The 19,155-nt window shown below is 50.2% G+C and overlaps 1 protein-coding gene across 9 annotated transcripts in view; it reads right to left on the reverse strand.

Annotated features, from left to right (window-relative positions):
- The window catches only part of HMOX2 (heme oxygenase 2), an 815,387-nt gene that overhangs the window by 701,263 nt on the left and 94,969 nt on the right, over window positions 1–19,155 (reverse strand). For 3 of the 9 annotated variants that reach the window (XM_069210684.1, XM_069210686.1, XM_069210691.1), the window contains exon 3: window positions 8,112–8,221. The exons of the other annotated variants lie outside the window; for them this stretch is intronic. The gene's annotated coding sequence lies outside the window, so the exon portion shown is untranslated. The remainder of the gene's footprint in view (window positions 1–8,111; window positions 8,222–19,155) is intronic. 9 annotated transcript variants of the gene reach the window in all.

Here is a 19,155-nt window from a genome sequence, read left to right on the forward strand (position 1 = left end):
ATGCCCACCCCCTCAAAAGGGGTGCTCACGACAGGAAAGGGTTGGAGGTGGGCTTTGCATTTCCCTCCACTTTTGCCACTTGCTTGGCAAGTCTGACAGGCTCTACAGAACGCATCAAAATGTCTTCTCATTTGGGGACAATAGAAGTGGGTGACAAGCCTGCCAAAGGTCTTGCCCTGCCCCAAATGTACTGCCAGAGCACATCATGAGCCATACCCAGTAGGAAGGCTCTGAAGCGCTGGGGTACCAGCAACACAAGGGCTGCCCCAGGCTCAGCAGCCTTAGGATCGCAATACAGGAGATCATTCTCCCAATAAATCAGGTGGTCCCTGGGCTCAGCGCCATCTGCCTGGTCCTCGGCCTGCTGCCTAAGACTCACAAGAGTAGGTCACATCCTCTGCTCTGCGCAGAACTCCTCCCTGCTGGGACTACCTTCTTCCTGTCAATGGGTCAGCTCAGATAGGTCTCCCAGTTAGGCGACTTGCTCCCCTGTAGGTGCTGAGGCTTCCCCCTCAAGGTCAGCCTCCTCCCAGACCATGGGAACTTCTGGGATGGGTTTCCTGCACCCCTTGCCTTTTCTCTTGGCAGTCACCTGGGCCACTGTTTCAGGCTCCAGGTCTGTCTGACCACCCTGTCTGGCTGCTGTGGACCGAGTGGTCACACATGCCCACTCTGGCAACTCCAACATCCCCAAGTGCGACTTGAGCTCCACCTCCTTCCAGGCGGAAGTCTCCAGGTCGTTGCCCAGCAGATAGTCAACTGGCATGGTGAGCCTCACAGCTACCCTCCAGGAACCTGAGACCCCCAACCCCCCCTCCAACTCAAAGGGAACCTGCTCCACCTTACCTTGGTGCTCTGAGTTGTCCACTGCAACTACTTGGTGGAATACACCAGGGAATATTTGCTCTTCAGACACCAGGCAACACCGGACTGTGGTCACACACTACCCTCTGCCCATTGATGGTCACCCACTGCCTGTACTTCTTAGTGTTATCAGGCATTAGATTTCTCTGGACCATCTCACCGTCCCCTAGTGAGACAAGGGGCATCTCTGTGGGATCTCCACACCCACCTGGGACCACCTCCTCCCCAAGCGCTACACAGCCTTGGTCTGCCCACAGCTGGGTGGCGGTGTCCACTTGGGATATTTGGGATCCCCCTTCATATGACTCTCCTGGTCACAAGCAAACACTCATGGTGCCCTGCCTCTGCAGGCTTTCCTGAAGAGGGCCATGGTTTATTATCTCCTGGGGGGTGGGATTTCTTACCCGGTTTACTAGATTGGGGCCCTTTGGAAGACACCTTTTGTTTACCCTTGTTCTACCCCCCCCCCCAAAATCTGATGCTGGAAATCCTACCCACCTTTGGCAGAATCTCCCCCATATACCTTTTTGTGGACTCTGGTACTCACCCAGCGGTCTGTCTCCATAGCAAGCTTATTGGGGTCAGTCAGCTTACTATCAGTCAAGTTCTGGTGCAGCTCTACAAAACACAGACTAGACAAGTGCTCCCACATCATTAAGTTGTACAGCCCCTGAAAATCTGCACATTACTGCCCTTCAATCAACCATCCAGTGCTCTGCAAAAAGAATCTACACATTCTAACCAGGTCTGGGAATCAGTTTTCTTACTCTGCCTAAACTGATCCCTTTACTTGTCAGGAGTGAGACCATACCTAGTGAGAAGGGCCTCCTTTATGTCAGCGTAGGTAAGGTTGTACCCCTTACCCAAAGCTAGCAAAGTGTCCCTCCCCTCCTCTGTGAAGTGGTTCCACAATCCTGCCACCAATTCTTCTCAGAGACCCCATTCGTGTTGTTGGATGCCTCAGATCCCTGAAAACCACCTCTGTATGTGGTCTCCCTTCTTGTACTCTATCCATACATTCTTAGGAACGTGCACAATTCTGTCTGACTGCACTGAGGAATTGCTGCCACCATCATTGCTGGATCTGTTCCTCACATCCAGCTCCTTTACTCTAAGCTCATGGTCCAAAAGAATCTTCTCCTACTCCATGGCTCATTGCACCCTCTGAGCCTCCATTTTGAATATCTCCAATTCTATCTGATGCCGCCTAGCTTCTCTCCTGTGCTCTAGCTCCTCTGGAGTAAGGCCTTTGATCCACCACCGCTGCTACTTGACCCAGGAGGTACTGCCCCCCCCCCCCAGCAGCTCCTGCACCCTCAGCACATCTTCCCTAGGATTTGGGTCCACAGCCAGAAGAGATCGAACCAACGGAATCGGCGGCGGAATAGCCATCGCCCACAAATCCACCCTCAAAATCCACACCCACACGGACAACACCCTCAAGACAGCCGAACACCTCCACTTCCAGATCCACACGGACCCCAACACGACCCTCAGAGGAACCCTCATATACCGCCCTCCAGGACCAAGAGCCCCCTTCAGCGACACCGTCGCCGACCTCGCGAGCACCCACGCCCTCACTTCCCCAGACTACATCCTCCTGGGAGATCTAAACTACCATCTGGAAAATAACAACGACGTCAACACCGCATCACTGACCTCCAACCTCCTCAACCTCGGACTCCGTCAACTGGTCAACACTCCCACCCACATCGCCGGACACACTCTTGACCCCCTCTTCACCTCAAGCAACCACATCTCTTTCAGCCACACCTCCGAACTCCACTGGACCGACCATCACTGCGTCCACTTTTCCTATACGAAAATCACCGAACACCACCGCATCCCTCTACCTCCTCACCGCCGTTGGGGACAAATCACCCAAGACCAACTAACCAGCACCCTCGTCAAAAACCCACCACCCGACTCAACCGACCCGAGCACTGCCGCCATCAACCTCCATCAATGGATCCTCGACTGCGCCAACACCTTAGCCCCACTCAAGAAACCCACCGCCAACCAAGGAAAGAAAAAACCAGCCTGGCTCACAGACAAACTGACCGCCTCCAAAAGCCTCTGCCAGAAGCTCAAGAAGAAGTGGATCTTAGAGCGCACACCCGACAACCTCGCCTTCCTCAAAGACGCCAACCGTGAACACCACCAACGGATCCGAGTCGCCAAGCGCGCCCACTTCACTGAACGCATCAACAACAACGCCCACGACTGCAAAGAACTCTTCGGCATTGTGAAGGAACTCTCAAACCCCAACGCCAACTCCAACGACATCCTGCCCTCCCAGAAACTCTGCGACGACCTCTCCACCTTCTTCCACCAGAAAATCACAACCATCCACGACAGCTTCAACGCCACTCCGCCGCCTGACCCCACCCCTGACATCTCCACAGACGCCTGCCGCCTCACCGCCTGGACCCACGTGGACGACACCGAAACAATAACAACCATGAACACCATCCACTCAGGCTCTCCCACGGACCCATGCCCACATCACGTGTTCAACAAAGCCAACGCCATCATCGCCCCCAAACTCCGCAAGATCATCAACCTCTCCTTCGACTCCGCCACCTTCCCAGACAGCTGGAAACACGCAGAAATCCAACCCCTCCTCAAGAAACCCAAGGCTGACCCCAACGACCTCAAAAACTTCCGACCGATCTCTCTCCTCCCTTTTCCAGCAAAAGTCATCGAGAAGATCGTCAACACACAGCTCGCCCACTTCCTCGAAGACAACTCCATCCTAGACCCCTCTCAATCCGGTTTCAGACGAAACCACAGCACCGAGACTGCACTCCTCGCCGCCACAGATGACATCAGAACTCAAATGGACAACGGCGAAACCTCGGCCCTCATCCTCCTCGACCTATCAGCCGCTTTTGACACAGTCTGCCACCGCACCCTACTGACCCGCCTCCATGAAGCCGGCATCCAAGATAAAGCCCTCAACTGGATCTCATCCTTCTTCTCCGACAGAACCCAGAGAGTCCGACTCTCCCCTTTCCGCTCCAAAGCCACCAACCTCATCTGCGGCGTCCCCCAAGGCTCCTCCCTCAGCCCTACGTTGTTCAACGTCTACATGGCCCCCCTCGCTAAACTGGCCCGCCAACATCACCTCAGCATCATCTCCTACGCCGACGACACCCAGCTCGTCCTCTCCCTGACCAAAGACCCACTCACCGCCAAAACCAACCTCCACGAGGGACTAAAAGCCATCGCCGAGTGGATGAATGACAGCCGCCTGAAGCTCAACTCCGACAAGACGGAAGTCCTCATCCTCGGGCGCACCCTTTCGGCCTGGAACGACTCCTGGTGGCCCACCGACTTCGGTCCCCCACCCATCCCAACCAGCCACGCAAGAAACCTCAGCTTCATCCTGGACTCCGCCCTCACCATGTCCAAACAGGTCAGCGCCGTCTCCTCTTCCTGCTTCAACACCCTTCGAATGCTACGCAGAATTTTCAAGTGGATCCCAACAGGAACCAGAAAGACGGTGACCCAAGCCCTCGTCAGTAGCAGACTTGACTACGGCAACGCACTCTACACAGGCATCCCAACAAAAGACATCAAACGACTCCAGCGTATCCAAAATGCATCCGCCCGCCTGATCCTCGACATACCCCGCCGATGTCACATCTCCCCTCACCTGAAGGACCTCCACTGGACAAGAGGATCACCTTTAAACTCCTCACCCACACTCACAAGGCTCTACACAACACCGGACCTACCTACCTCAACTCCAGACTCAACTTTTACGCCCCCACTCGTCAACTCCGCTCTGCCAATCTCGCCCTCGCCATCGTCCCCAGGATGCAGCGCAAGACCTCCGGCGGCAGATCCTTCTCCTTCCTCGCCGCCAAGACCTGGAACTCTCTCCCCACCTCTCTACGCCAGACCCAGGACCTCCTCACCTTCAGGAGACTCCTCAAGACCTGGCTCTTCGACCGCTAACAGCTCACCCCCCCCAGCGCCTCGAAACCCTGACGGGTACATAGTGCGCTTTACAAATGAAATGATTGATTGATTGATTGGCTGCTACCCAGGCCCTCAGTGTCTTTTGTAGCTCTGCCTTTTTGGTGAGACCTCTGACGTGGACTTTGAGGTTTTTGCAAACTGCCTTCAGTTCCTTCACAGTGTAGGTTTCCAACATATCCTCCTCAAAAACCAAATCCTGGTTGCCACTGATGATACTCTTGACTGAGACATGATGTTTTCGAGGTTCAATTGGACTTGAGATTAACAATAGGTCAAAGAGAAAAATCCCAAACAAAAATCTGTATGTGGGACGCAGTGGTCTGTGATATGGTAGTACTGTACACCAATTACTGTAGGTCAAGTGCAAATCCAAATCCTGTCCCACCACTGCCACCAATGTTAGAAAAGGGGGTCTCTAGTTGGCAGTAGGTTTGCACCCTGTCCAAGCAGGGAACCTCACTCTAATCTTATCTCATTAGCAATGTATAAAGCATTTGCACATAACACATAGTAATACAGTGAAAACACTAAGAAAGGACACCACACCATTTTTAGAAAAATAGCCAATATGTATCTATATAAAACAAGACCAAAACGATAAAAATCTGATAGAGTAATAAATATATGAATTTTGCAATATTTAACTAGCTCCACCTGGGGCTATCACAGCGTTGTGATCAACAAAACCAACAGTTCAGGCTGTCCGCAGCGTCGCGGGCCAGCTACGGTGTCGCAAAGACCCATAAACAGTACCTTGGATTTGCAGCGCATCGTGATCCTCGCGGTGAGCTCCGGAGGGCGGCGTTGCAGGGTCAGTTCCGGAGTCAGTACGGGAGTCGTTGGGCCCTTGAAGTCACAAGCGTTGCAGATCGAACTCCGGGCTAATGAAGTCAGGATCGCTGGCATGGATGGAATCGGGCAGCGGTGCGAAACGCGATGATGCGACGTGCGGTGCCCACAGTTCATGGTGCAGGCAGCGGCTCAGTGACGGTCTCCAGTGACGTCGGTGAGACCAGGGCTAAGGTGTGAAGCGGAGCGGTGCAGTGTCACCAGGTCACAGTGCAGGCAGCGGTGTCGTCGTTGCTGAAGCGCTGTTGTCAGTAGGCCCCAGTCGGCGGTGCAGCGCGGGAAGGGCTCCGTACGGCATCCACGGGTCAAAATGCAAACAGGGATGTCTGTTGACAACACTGGAGTTGATGGTGCTGGCCTCTGTGGACTGGGGCAGCGGGACGGGACGGTGCTTTATGCTCCCCACGAGCGGTGTCCACAGGCCATGGTGCAGGCAGTGGCACCGTTGTCAGCAGAAGCGCGGGGATACCCAAGGCTGCAGTGTAAGCAGGGCGATGCCAGAGTGCAGGGCCCACAGGTCGCGGTGCGAGCAGCAGCTAGGTGAAGTGATCAGATGACGGCATCAGTGTGACAAGGGATGCGGTGTGAAGTTGGGCAGTGCGGCTCCCTACGGCGTCGGCAGGTCACGGTGCAGGGCAGCGGTGTCGTTGACGGTGTCACAATGGTTTTTCCTCTTGAACAGCAAAAAACACACAGTTCCCAGTGCTGCAGTTCGAGGAAACTCAAGTCTTTGGTGTCCCTGAGACTTCCAACAGGAGGCAAGCTCTACTCCAAGCTCTGGGAGAACTTTCTCAAGCAGGATACACAGCAAAGTTCATTGTTTGTACTCTTTTAAGACAGAACCAGCAACTGCAGGCCAATCCAACACAGCAAAGGGACAGTACTCCTCCTCCAACTCTTCTCTTTGGCAGAGGTTCCTCTTGATCCCAGGAAGATTCTCAAAGTCTGGGGTTTTGGGTCTAATACTTATACCCCTGTGAAGTTGGCAAATTTCAAAGCAAAGCCTCAATTGTTTAAAAGATCCATCCTTCTCCAAGCCAGGCCCTAGACACACACCAGGGGGTTAGATACTGCATTGTGTGAGGGCAGGCACAACCCTTTCAGGTGTAAGTGAGCACTCCTCCCTCCCCTCTAGCTCAGATGGCGCATCAGGATATGCAGGCTACACCCCAGCCCCCTTTGTGCCACTGTCAAGGGAGTAGGGCAAACAGCCCAACTGTCAAACTGTCCCTGACATGGAATCCACAAACAGGCAGAGTCACAGAATGGTTTAAGCAAGAAAATGCCTACATTCTAAAAGGGGCATTTTCAAACACACAATTTAAAAATGACCCTTACCAAAAGATGTATTTTCAATTGTGAGTTCAGAGACCCTAAACTCCACATTTCTATTTGCTCTCAAAGGGAATCTGCACTTTAATAATATTTAAAGGTACCCCCCATGTTAACTTATGAGAGAGATAGGCCTTGCACAGTGAAAAACGAATTTAGAAGTATTTCACTGTAAGACCATGTAACACACATAAGTACATGTCCCATCTTTAGCATACACTGCACCCTGCCCATGGGGCTACATAGGGCCTACATTAGGGGTGCCTTACATGTAGTAAAAGGGAAGGTTTAGGTCTGGCAAGTGGGTACACTTGCGGTCGAATTGGCAGTTTAAAACTGCACATACAGACACCACCGTGACAGGTCTGAGCCATGTTTACAGGGCTACTAATGTGGGTGGCACAACCAGTGCTGCAGGTCCACTAGTAGCATTTGATTTACAGGCCCTGGGCACCTCTAGTGCACTTTACTAGGGACTTGCCAGTAAATTGAATATGCCAATCATGAATAAACCAATCACCAATACAATTTACATAGGGAGCACTTGCACTTTAGCACTGATCAGCAGTGGTAAACTGCACAGAGAAAATAAACCAGCAAAAACAGAGTTCAGTATACCATAAAAACAGGAGGTCAGAAGGCAAAAAGACAGGGGAGACACGCCAAAAAGCTGCCAGGTCTAACATCCCCCATATCAGTAATATTACTCCCTTACCTCCGGGTTTTCTATTTTGATAAACGCTCTAGCCTAACCCATGAGAGAAGGGTGGAGTGGAGAGCTCCATTTTCTGCACAAGTGGTCAGAGCTAGCTATCATAATCAACAGGCCCAGGTCCCTATGGCTCCACAGATGGCTAGAGCTAGTTATTCTCATCAGAAGGCACAGGTCCCCAGCCTGCCTCTGTATAACAGATTTGCACAACTTAGCCAGCTAGATATCTCTGATTGATTAAGCTCAGGGCTGGATAACTTTAGGATACCTCATCAGCTAAGTTCCCCTGGCAGCCTTAAGGTTTTAAGTTGGAATATTGCTGGTGCTAAGGGCATATTAGCTGTGAGAAGTGTCTTTTCACACTCACCTTTTGTGATATTCTTTGCCTACAGGAGACTTGGCAGGTTGGAAATACTCTTCTGCTTGATGGTTTTGCCAGCTTTATTTTGCCTGCTACTCTCTTCTTTCATGGTAGACCTAAAGGAGAATTAGCTACTTTTATTAATCAGAGTCTTAGCTGTAAAATCAAGTGGCTCACCAGTCACTCTCCACATATTTTAGGTACTCTTCTGATTCATTCTAACTCACTCAGGGTCTGGGTGGTGAACTTATGTATTTAAATTTCAGCTAGGTAGGAGCATGATGTGATCCATGAATTGGGCAAGTGTTTGGACGAATATTTAACACATTCTCCCTATTTTAGTGATGCTGATGGGGGATGTTAATTTGCACCCTTGCCCAAATTGTTTTTTGTATGAAGATAATGAAAATGTTCCTCCTGGTATGGACCAGTTGCATCTCAAACACTCACAACTGAAGGACATGCTTAATAGCTTTATCACTGAACACAACCTTGTGAATTTATTTAGCAAGGAGGATGTTACTTGCACAACACAAATCCCAAATTGTATGGGGAAAGGGTCTAGTTTGATAATTGATTATGTTTGTGTATCAACCTGTCTATTCCCTTCTTTAGTTGGGTTTGATGTGAGATGGCACACTCAGAGTGATAATAATCCTCTTAGGGCAATTTTCAGCTGGTCTCAGAATCTAGTCCAGAAGGATAGCCTTTATCATAAAGCAGTTAATATTAAAGTCCAAGGACGAAGGTTAAAACTGGGCTAAGGTAGTTCCCATCTGATTTTAATTCTTATTTACTATCCCTTCTGCCAATCCTTTTTCAATATCTGCCTTGATGATAGAGCCTCTGACCTGAACATCTTGGCAAGCTTTTCAAATCTTACAAGGTGCATTAAGTCTGCTCTTACCTTAACCTCTGCCACATATCCATCAGCCTCTGTAAAGTGGTTCAAGAAGGCTTGTTCACAAGCTCATAGGGTGCTTATGGTTGCACTGTAAAGGCAGCCTTTTATTTGTTTGGTGACTAGGGCTTCTTATTGTTTGGAGTGTAAAGTGAGAAAGAAGAATCTACAAAGGAGTTTTGGGAACATTTATTGGAGGCCTGTGATTCTCAGGACAGTGCAGCATTCTGAAAAGTCATGAACCATCACCCGTTCTTCGCAGAGCAGGTGTCACTACAGGCCCTCACAATCACTCCTCAGGTCTGGCATGAACACTTCCTGATAGTAAGGCCCCAGGCTTAGATGGGGTTTCAGAGGATTTATTTAAATGAGAGGCTGACCTTTGGGCCCCTATAGTGGCCCAGCCCCTTGTAGCTCGCTTCCCCCCAGCTGGCGCCAATCTGTTATCATGCCCATTTTCAAAAAGGAATTGAGAACAGACTCTGCTTGCCATTGTCCTATCTCTTTGGTGAATAGTGAGATTAAAATCATTGGGTGGGCCCTTTTGGGCGGTCTAACTATATGGGCTAAAGATAACAATGTGCTATCAGATTAAATGTGGATTTAGGGCAGAGCGAGGGGAATTTGAAACGCGTAATGTTGACTTCCAAGTATACAAGGACGAAGGCTGGGGTAGTTCACCTGGCCTTCATGGACCTCGGCTCGTCCTTTGACAAGGTCAACAGGGCTAATCTCTGGGCCGCATTGGGGTCCATGTGGGGGGGGGGGGGGGGGCAGACCCCGTGCTGATCACCTTTTTGCGCTATCTTCATGAGGGACTCTCTGCATCCACGAGTCCTGTGCAAATCCACACATACCCAGCCTTTTAGTTTGACGAGGGGAGTTTGCCAGGGATGTATACTGGCCTCCTTTCTCTTCATTCTTTATATCAACAGTTTTGAGTCAGACCTATCCACTCAAGGGTTGGATGTACTGAGGGTGGACGGACGCCCACTGCCAGCTCTCTTATATGGGGATGATGCCATCCTAATAGCTTGTACAGCTGTGGGACTACAGCATCTTCTAGACCGGTTTGTCACCTTTATGAATGATATTGATCTGTCAACCAACTATTGGTCCCGTATCATGGTGATTGACCCCAGGAAACACCAGTACAAGAAAATCTGTGATTTAGGGCAATGTCATTAGCAAAGGTGTGAACATTTTTCTAATATGGGGATGTTTCTAGATTCCCATTTTACATGACAACTTCTGTTGCAAAAAAGGTAATGTTGTTTTAAAGGTCAATTAATGGCAGCTTGTTTTCTAGAATCTTAAGCCAAAATCATGTGGAGACATTATTTAAAATCTACAAGGCCAAAGCCATTTCAGTGGCTAATTTTGGCTGCAGCATCTGGGAGTATGCATCTATAGTGCCTTTACAGGTAGCTGAGAATATTTTTTAGGAGGTCTTTTAAAAGGTTCCTCAAAGAACCCCTAGTGAGATTGTCCATGAGGAATTGGGTCTGGGTTATATCTCTGACTCTATTAGGGGTGACTACCCTAAGGCTGTCAGGTCTAACATGTGTCCCCCCCAGCTGAAAGTGGGGAGAGCTACCCGACCTCCTGGGAGCTCTCATCGCTAAGGCGGAAGTACCTGGAGAGACCATCAGCATTGGCGTGGTCAACCCCTGGGCGATGTTCCACCGTAAAGTCCATCCCCTGTAGGGAAATGGACCACCTCAGAAGTTTTGGATTCTCACCCCTCATCTGCATGAGCCATCTGAGGGGCCTGTGGTCTGTCTGAACTAGGAAGTGAGTCCCAAACAGGTAGGGCCTCAGCTTCTTCAGTGCCCAGACCACAGCAAAAGCTTCTCTTTCAATAGCACTCCACCTCTGTTCCCGTGGTAATAGCCTTCTGCTAATAAAGACTACCGGTTGATCTTGGCCCTCCTCATTTAGCTGTGCTAGGACTGCCCCTATGCCATGCTCTGAAGCGTCTGTCTGCACGATAAATTCCTGGGAGTAGTCAGGGGCCTTGAGCATGGGGGCCGTGCACATGGCTTCCTTTAGGGCGTCAAAGGCTTTCTGACAAGCCTCTGTCCAATTCACCAACCTAGGTTGCTTCTTGGACGTGAGTTGTGTCAAGGGGGACACAATGGTACCATAGCCCTTGACAAACCTGCGGTAGTAGCCGGTGAGGCCTAAAAAGGCCCTCACCTCAGTCTGGGTTCGAGGTGGTTGCCAGGCCTTGATAGTTTCGATCTTGGCCTGGAGTGGCTGCACCTTGCCACCACCTACTAGGTGTCCCAAGTACACCACGGAACCCTGCCCAATCTGGCACTTACTAGCCTTGATGGTCAGGCCTGCCTGTTGCAGGGCCTGAAGCACCTCCTTGAGGTGGAGCAGGTGTTCCTCCCAGCTGGAACTGTAGACAGCTATGTCATCCAGGTAGGCTGCACAGAAGGCATCCTTGCCAGCCAGGACCCCGTTAACCAACCGTTGGAAGGTAGCGGGGGCATTTTTCAATCCAAACGGCATCACCCGGAACTGGTAATGGCCGTCAGGGGTGGAAAAGGCGGACCTTTCCTTAGCCCCCTCAGTCAGGGCGATCTGCCAGTACCCTGAAGTAAGATCAAACGTACTCAGGAACTTGGCAGCGCCTAGCCTGTCCACGAGCTCATCAGCTCGGGGGATGGGGTGAGCATCAGTCCGTGTGACTGAGTTGAGACCCCGGTAGTCCACGCAGAACCGGAGTTCTGGCTTCGTGCCTGGGGCAGTAGCCTTGGGGACCAACACCACTGGGCTGGCCCAGGGACTACTGGACTTCTCAATAACCCCTAGCGTCAACATCTTGGAGACCTCCTCCTTGATGCTGGCCTTCACCTTATCTGACAACCTGTAAATTTTGTTTTTCACAGGGAGACTGTCACCGGTGTCAATATCATGAACACAGAGGTGGGTCAGTCCCGGAGTAAGGGAGAAGAGGGGGGAGAACTGCTCCAACAGCTCATAGCAGTCTCCTTTCTGGTTTAGAGTCAGGGAGTCAGACAGAATGACCCCGCTTACGGACCCATCACCTTCTTGGGCAGAGAGGAGGTCAGGGAGAGGTTCACTCTCCTCTTCCATTCCTTCATCTGTGACCAGAAGCATGTTGATCTCCGACCTCTCAAAATGAGCTTTTAGTCGGTTCACGTGGAGCACCCTTAGGGGGTTCCTAGGGGTTTGGAGGTCCACTAGGTAAGTGGCCTCCCCTTTCCGCTCCTTTATTTCAAATGGGCCAGACCAGCGGTCCTGGAGAGCTCTGGGCTCTACTGGCTCCATTACCCACACTTTGTCTCCAGGTTGAAACTCTACCAGAGTGGCCTTCTGGTCATACCATTGTTTCATCACCTCTTGACTGGCCTCCAGGTTACTTTGGGCCTCTTTCCAGAAGCGGGTCATCTGATTGCGGAGGGCCAACATGTAGCTGACCACGTCCTGAGGGGGTGTCTTTGGAGCGTTCTCCAATCCCTCCTTGACAATGCTTAAGGGTCCCCTGACGGGGTACCCATAGAGAAGCTCAAAGGGACTGAACCCTACCCCCCTCTGGGGGACCTCTCTGTAAGCAAAGAGAAGGCATGGTAAGAGGACGTCCCATTTACGCCTCATGGCCTCAGGGAGGCCACCAATCATGCCTTTCAGGGTCTTGTTGAATCTCTCCACAAGCCCATTAGACTGGGGGTGATAGGGTGTGGTGAACTTGTAGGTTACACCACACGCATCCCACAGATGCTTCATGTACGCGGACATGAAGTTAGTGCCTCTGTCAGACACTATCTCCTTGGGGAATCCCACACGGGTAAATATCCCCATCAGGGTTCTGGCTACCACCGATGCAGTTACGGTCCTCAGAGGGATTGCCTCTGGGTACCGGGTGGCATGGTCCACCAAAACCAGGATAAACCTGTTGCCTAAGGCAGTTTTGGGGTCCAAGGGGCCAACAATGTCGACGCCCACCCTTTCAAAGGGGGTGCCAACGACAGGAAGTGGAATCAGGGGGATTTTAACCCTCTTTCCTGCTTTACCACTAGCCTGGCAGGTAGGACAAGCCCTGCAGAATTTGTCTGAGTGTGTCCTCATTTTGGGCCAATGAAAGTGGTTGACAAGCCTGTTGAAGGTCTTGTCTTGTCCCAAATGTCCTGCCAGGGGAATGTCGTGAGCCAGACCCAGTAGGAAGGCTCGGTAACATTGGGGGACCACCAGCACACGTGCTGCCCCAAAGACCGGAACCCTAGGCTCACTGTAGAGGAGATCATTCTCCCAATATAGGTGGTGATTGCCAGAGGCGTCACCTGCTGCCTGGTTTAAGGCTTGTTTCCTCAACCCTTCTAGAGTGGGACACTCTTTCTGCGCCTGGCAGAATTCCTCCCTGGTGGGTCCACCCTCAACTTGCCAGCCAGCAAGCTCCGGTAAGTCACCTAGGGTGGCAATGTCTTCCCCAGTTGGCTCGGGAGTCTCCTCCTCAGGAGCCCCGTCAGCCACTGTGGGAACTTCTGGGGCCGGTTTCCCGCGCCCCTCGTCCCTCCTCTTGGCAGCTCCCTGGGCCATCGTTCCAGGCTCCAGATGCCCTTGACTTCCCTCTCGGTCAGCCATGGACCGGGTGGTCATGCAGACCCACTCAGGTAACCCTAACATCTCCAGGTGAGACCTGAGCTCTACTTCTTTCCAAGCAGTATGCTCTAGATCATTGCCTAACAGACAATCTACAGGCATGGCAGGACTCACAGCTACTTTCAGAGTACCAGAGACCCCCCCCCACTCAAAGGGAACCCGAGCCACCGGTAGGTGACTCTCGCGGTTGTCAGCGACTATGACCTGGTGGAATGTATTCGGGATTATCTGCTCTGTGGACACCAGCTGACTCTTGATAGTAGTCATACTGGCTCCTGTGTCACGCAGAGCCTCCACCTTCTGCCCATCAATGAGGACCCACTGCCGGTACTTGGAAGTATTTTTAGGCATGTGGACCTTGGACATCATTTCTCCTTCTCCCAGGGACACTAGGGAAATCTCTACCTGCTCCCCAAAGCTAGTGGGGTCCATCTCCCCCCCGAGTGCTACACTAGTCAACCCAGGCGCCTGTCCGGTAGTGGACGGTGCCCTCTTGGGGCACTGTGGATCGCCTTTGTAGTGACCATATTGGTAACACTCCATGCATTTGGGGCTAGATTTTCCTGACCTGTCAAATGTCCCTGGTTTCTTCCCAAATTTGGAAAAGGAAGGGTTGCCACCCCCTCCCTGGGAATTCTTTTGGGGGCCTTTAGAGAGTTCCTTATCTGTAAGTTTATCTCCCCCCTCTTTCTTCTGTTGGGAACCCTGACCACCTTTGTGGGAGTCCCCCCCAGGTACCTTTTTGGACACTCTGGTGCTAACCCAGAGGTCCGCCTCCTCAGCAAGCTTCCTGGGATCAGTCAGCTTACTATCCACTAGGTGCTGGCGCAAATCGGTATAAGTAACATTAAGCATATGCTCTCTCAGGATCAAGTCATATAAACCTTTATAATCTGCTACTTTGTTGCCCCGCACCCATCCATTCAGTGCCTTACTAGAGAAATCAAAGAAATCTACCCATGTTTGTGTGGTTTGTTTGGTGCTGTCCCTGAACCTCTGACGGTATCCCTCAGGGGTCAGCCCAAACTTGGCAAGTAAAGTGGCTTTCTGGAGTGGGTATGTGTTTTGATCCGGTGGATCCAATGTGAGAAGTGTGTCCCTCCCCAATGGCGGCACATAACCCCACATAGCTACCCCCCATTGCCCTTCAGGAACCTCATGAGCCCTTAGTGCAACTTCATAAGCAGCTAACCATTTGTCTATGTCATCTCCCACCACAAAACTGGGCACCACATTTTTGGGTATACGAACCTTCTTTTCTCCAGCAGGTCCTGTCTGTATGCTGCCACCATTATTGCTGGATTCAGACTGTCTTGCCTTGATCTCCAGCTCCTTGAGACTCAGTTCATGAGCCAACAATAGTTTCTTTTCAGCCAACGCTCTTTCAGCTTCCACTTGTTTGGCTGTTCTTTCAGCTTCAATCTGTTTGGCTGCTCTTTCAGCCTCAGCTTGTTTGGCTTCTCTTTCTGCCCTCTTCTCCTCCTGTTGTGCCTCAATTTTCAGTTTTGCCATTTGCAATTGGAACTCCCTTTCTTCTCTCCTTTCCTCTGCGGTCAGGCTTTGCATGGAGACACTGCTCCCTGGTCTGGAAGGGTGCACAATTGCAGTGGTAACACCATCCATAGATAGTGGAAATCCTTCTGAGGGGCCATTTTCTGGCTCCTCTTCCTCATCATCCTCTAAATGGGCTTCTGCCCAGGCCCTCAGCGCCACTTGAAAGTCCTCCTTTCTGGAGGCCCCTTGGGTGGGTACCCTTAATGCCCTGCAGAATCCTCTTAGTTGTTTGACCGTGTATGTATCCAACTGGACTAGGTCAAAGTCCCCTGTCTGAGACCCAGTCAGAGACATGTTGAGTGAGGATTTAGTTTTTGAAAATTGTCAGGAAAAAACGGATTTTCAAAAAGAGATAAAAACCAAGTTGACCTTCAACTGTGGGTATGTAGTGAAATACTTAGCTACTGTATGTCACTGCACAAATACAAGTCCTATCCTCACCGCTGATCACCAATGTTAGAAATGGGGTTTTTGGTTGGCAGTCAGGTTACTTCCTGTCCAAGCAAAAGCCCTCACTCTAGTCAGGGTAAGTCACACACTATCCAAGATTATCCTGTGCCCACCCTCTGGTAGCTTGGCACGAGCAGTCAGGCTTAACTTAGAAGGCAATGTGTAAAGTATTTGTGCAATAAATCATACAATACCACCATATAGCACCACAAAAATACACCACACAGTGTTTAGAAAAATATATAATATTTATCCGGATAATTGTCGGTCAAAAAGAATAAAGTTGCAATGGAAAATTGTAGAAATATCACAGGGAAGTGATATAGAGTGTCTTAAGTCTTTAGAATGCAATACAGTGTCTTTCAAGCACAAAGTACCTGGTTTCTGGTGGAAAATCTCCTCAGAGGGCCACAGGAGAAGAGATGCGTGGAAAAAGGGGTGTGTGCGTCGATTTCTCCTCAGCACACACAGACTTGCGTCGGTCTTTTCCACGCGGGGAAGTCGGGCGTCGTTTTCCGGCGCGCAGACAGTCTCTTTTTGTGGATCGCGGGGATTACCAGATGTACCGGGTCTGTGCGTGGATTCTCCTGCTTGTTTTCCGGCTGCGCGTCGTTCTGCGGGGCTGCGCGTCGAAGTTTCGATCTCACGGTAGGCGTCGCGTCGATTTCTCCTTGGAAGTCGGGCGGCGTTGTCCTTGCGAGGCCGTGCGTCGAAAGTTTGGTCTCACGGCAGGCGTCGCGTCGATTTCTCCTTGGAAGTCGGGCGGCGTTGTCCTTGCGAGGCCGTGCGTCAAAGTTTCGCACTCACGGTGGGCGTCGCGTCGATTTCTCCTGGAAAGTCGAGCGGCTTTGTCCTTGCGAGGTTGTGCGTCGAAGTCTCGATCGCCCCGAGGGCGTCGCGTCGATCAGCGTCGGTGTGCGGCGTTTTTCTCGCCGCGAAACAAGCTGTGCGTCGAAAGTTTCGGCGCACGGAGCGTCCAAGTGAAAGGAAGAAGTCTTTTTGGTCCTGAGACTTCAAGGAACAGGAGGCAAGCTCTATCCAAGCCCTTGGAGAGCACTTTCACAGCCAGACAAGAGTTCAGCAAGGCAGCAGGGCAACAGCAAGACAGCAGTCCTTTGTAGAAAGCAGACAGGTGAGTCCTTTGAGCAGCCAGGCAGTTCTTCTTGGCAGGATGTAGTTTCTGGTTCCGGTTTCTTCTCCAGCAAGTGTCTGATGAGGTAGGGCAGAGGCCCTGTTTTATACCCAAATGTGCCTTTGAAGTGGGGGAGACTTCAAAGAGTGGCTAAGAAGTGCACCAGGTCCCCTTTCAGTTCAATCCTGTCTGCCAGGGTCCCAGTAGGGGGTGTGGCAGTCCTTTGTGTGAGGGCAGGCCCTCCACCCTCCCAGCCCAGGAAGACCCATTCAAAATGCAGATGTATGCAAGTGAGGCTGAGTACCCTGTGTTTGGGGTGTGTCTGAGTGAATGCACAAGGAGCTGTCAACTAAACCTAGCCAGACGTGGATTGTAAGGCACAGAAGGATTTAAGTGCAAAGAAATGCTCACTTTCTAAAAGTGGCATTTCTAGAATAGTAATATTAAATCCGACTTCACCAGTCAGTAGGATTTTGTATTACCATTCTGGCCATACTAAATATGACCTCCCTGCTCCTTTCAGATCAGCAGCTGCCACTTCAACAGTGTATGAGGGCAGCCCCAATGTTAGCCTATGAAGGGAGCAGGTCTCCCAGTAGTGCAAAAACGAATTTAGGAGTTTTACACTACCAGGACATATAACTACACAGGTACATGTCCTGTCTTTTACCTACACAGCACCCTGCTCTAGGGGATACCCAGGGCACACATTAAGGGTGACTTATATGCAGAAAAAGGGGAGTTCTAGGCTTGGCAAGTACTTTTAAATGCCAAGTCGAGGTGGCAGTGAAACTGCACACACAGGCCTAGCAATGGTAGGCCTGGGACAAGGAAAAGGGGCTACTTAAGTGGGTGGCACAATCCGTGCTGCGGGTCCACTAGTAGCATTTAATCTATATGCCCTAGGCACCTGGAGTGCACATGACTGGGGACTTATAAGTAGATTAAATAGTTCAATCAGGTATGATCCAAAGTTACCATGTTTACAGAGAGAGAGCATATACACTTTATCACTGGTTAGCAGTGGTAAAGTGCGCAGAGTCTAAAAACCAGCAAAAACAGTATCCAAAAACGAGGAGGGAGGCAGGCAAAAAGTTAGGGGTGACTACCCTAAGGCTGTCAGGTCTAACAGTACTTGATTGCTCTAATCTAGATAACTGGTCTTCAATCCCCTGGTTACCACTTAACAAAAACAACTTTGCTACTTTGGGTTGCCCTGAACTCTTTGTAGACCGAGAGCTGATTGTGAAAGAGGACATGGTATGGCTGAAGCAGTCCTTTCTCTCTAGGGTAATATACAATAGACAAGATATATTGTGGGGAAGAATACCTCAAGGATTGCTACAACAGTGAACAAATTAATTAATCACAGATATTGCTAGAAATTACTTTAAGCAAATACATTTAATTAGTTGCAACAGCGCAATTCCCTCTTAATCAGTATGTTAGTGCCTGGCATGTGAAAAACACAATAACATTTAAAACCACATATCATGGACGATGCAAATCAAAAACACATAACAGCCAATTAGCTAGATAAAAAAACACTTGTGTAAGATACAGCCTTACTCCAGTCTTCCAACTAAGTAAACATCAAGTAGTTGTGTTCCTTATTTCCCCAACAGTCCACATGGGAGGTAGTTCATTGGGTATACACAACAAGGAGGATACTCCCATCCACTGTTTTTTTTAATGAGAGTCAAAAATATCACTGAACGTCTCTCTGCTTCACAGAACTCCAGTGAAAAAAAAAACCAACAAAACAAAAAAAACAAGTGTTGGCACATTTCGGCCCTTGTCCAATATGGGCCTCTTCAGGACTTAGGAAGAGTGAAGTACCTACTAAGTAAATCATATATATGCATATAGTTTGACCATAATTAAAAAAGGGGTACCTCAAACACTACAGCACCGTGTGATAAAAAAAAGAAAAAAAAAAGAAGAAGAATCAGACCAGCTGCTGAAGAACCTGACCAGACAGAGCCAAACCAAGGACTAGAAAAAGCCACCAAATTCATACAGCCACTCTTATGCTGACAGTAACAAATCGGGCATGCAGCTATAGTGTACTGAAACTTGTGGCAAAACCTTCCCCTACACGTCCATAACAATTTGTGAGGGCATGCACAATATCGTAAATAGTGAACTGCAATGCACCCAAAGTTTAACTTCCCTAGAAAGTTTAGCATTCACTAGGGAATAAAGAACCTCTGGTGGGGATAACAAGACAGTAGCAGAGCCCAACCCATACGATACCAGGATATGATGCTGTTAATCTTCACATTATCTGGAACAATTGTGAAAAAGCTTTGGTCACAGGGGACACCAGTGCGCGCGACTGCTATAATGGACCCTTTTGGACTTATTAACTCATTGCCGGG

This window comes from Pleurodeles waltl, chromosome 10 (genome assembly GCF_031143425.1).
Source record: "Pleurodeles waltl isolate 20211129_DDA chromosome 10, aPleWal1.hap1.20221129, whole genome shotgun sequence".
NCBI lineage: Eukaryota > Metazoa > Chordata > Amphibia > Caudata > Salamandridae > Pleurodeles > Pleurodeles waltl.